The sequence below is a fragment of the Triticum dicoccoides genome, chromosome 4A (genome assembly GCF_002162155.2).
Source record: "Triticum dicoccoides isolate Atlit2015 ecotype Zavitan chromosome 4A, WEW_v2.0, whole genome shotgun sequence".
NCBI classification, from domain to species: Eukaryota; Viridiplantae; Streptophyta; class Magnoliopsida; order Poales; family Poaceae; genus Triticum; species Triticum dicoccoides.
The window spans coordinates 14,696,242-14,697,945 of NC_041386.1; the positions used below are offsets into that span (position 1 = coordinate 14,696,242).

Here is a 1,704-nt window from a genome sequence, read left to right on the forward strand (position 1 = left end):
TATTTCAGTTTTTTGCTTCCTTTTATTTTGTTCATAATTTTTTCAGTTTCTGTTTTTTTTATTTTTTTTCTTGCTTTTTGCTTTTTTTTCTGTTTTTGGTTTCCCTGGGTTTTTCAGAGGAAAAAGTTCATCTGAACCTATTAAAATGCGATCTAGTTTCAAAAATGTCAGTAAGAGTAATCCAATCATGGAAACGGTTTGTGATTTAAACACATTGTTCAAGAGATCAAATGATTTAAAAACAAAGCTACGAAGAAAAAAACACAAAAATGTTGTGACAAATATCTCACATTCAATGTGTCAGTTATTACAGTCAGAGAGAAGTAAAAGTAACCTTTGTAAATCTTCCCTACTAATAAAGCAGCGACTGCTTTTGGTCGTACGTCGCCGGCCGTTTTGCAGAAAAGTCCCCCCATTTTTGAGAAATTAACCCGCACTCCCTTTTCAAGTTGTTATCTAAGAAAACGCTTCAGTTTTACAAAACGGTCCCTATATTGTTTGGTATTCAACCCGCTGTCACCTCAACAGAATTTCAGCCCAGCCATCACGCACGCAAACTCTGTCTGGTCGTGCGTTTACATTCGATTTTTTGTCCCACATCGCTCCTCTGAACTGATTCTCATTAGTTTATATACAATTGCAGATTATCCGTAATATCAATCAGACTTCTCAAAAAACAACGAACATACTGCAAATACATGGGAGAGAACAATGAGGAGTGAATAAAGATCCGCGGGCGAGTCCCTCAGATTCTCACGAGAATCAGAGGCAAAAAAAGAAACAACCCATCTGATGGGAAGGCAACGAAGAGAACCGGAGTCCTCGAGAAGGAGAGGGTGTTCCGATGGCCGCCATTGACACGGGCGTGATGCGGACAGGATCCAGTGGCGGCACTCCGTATCTGGTGGTCTGCAACGGCGTGGCGTGACGCGGACAGGATCCAGCGGCGGCACTCCGGATCTGGTGGTCTGCAACGGCGCGTGTCAGCGACTGGCTTCACATCGGCCTACAAGCATAGAACGAGATGAGTATCCGTGGAAGCACGGGATGAGAAAAGAGGGATGCAGATGCAGACCGGCGGTGGATGCTAGGCTGGATGTGTGGCGTAGTAGCCCGGAGGTGTGCCGCCGCTGGCCGAGACGCTGGCGCGCGAGGATGAGTGGCGCGGGATCGGCCTGATCCGGAGCACGGGCAGCGAGTGGATAGATAGGAAGAGGAGATGGGTGGTGATGTGAGGTGGATGGAGAGTAGAGGAGGAGGGACCAGCGGCCTCGGTTCTTGAGGATAAGAAGAAGCGGGGCTTGCTGTTGCTAATGGGTGGTGCGTGGGTCCCATGAAGCACGTGGCAAGTTAAGTTGACACGTGTGCTGCGAGTCGAGCCAGCGGGGCGAGTCACGGTGTGCGCTTAATGTCAAAGAAAAATCAGTAATGCTCAAAAAAGAGAAAAATCAGTTGGTTCGGACCAACACTATGAAAAGAAATTGCACTGAATTCTGTTGGATGGTTATACGTGCTAGCACTGATTAAAAGAAATCGGATGAACACCTATTATTATTACTTGTTGTTTGTTACATTATCAAATGTAATAATTAAGAGTGAATTAAATATTGGAAAGAAATATTTCTTAAGGAATAAGATATTTGAGGCTCACCAGTACTTGCTGACCAGAACTTTGAATGTCATCGATGTCGTTGGTGAGATAGG

The 1,704-nt window shown here is 45.0% G+C and overlaps 1 long non-coding RNA gene across 1 annotated transcript; it reads right to left on the reverse strand.

Moving 5' to 3' along the window:
• Window positions 1–547: 547 nt before the first annotated feature.
• Window positions 548–1,242, reverse strand: LOC119288540. Its single transcript, XR_005141215.1, has 2 exons — window positions 1,076–1,242; window positions 548–1,006 (listed from the first exon to the last, which is right to left on the reverse strand). It is a non-coding gene; the product is annotated as an uncharacterized LOC119288540 (long non-coding RNA).
• Window positions 1,243–1,704: the final 462 nt, after the last annotated feature.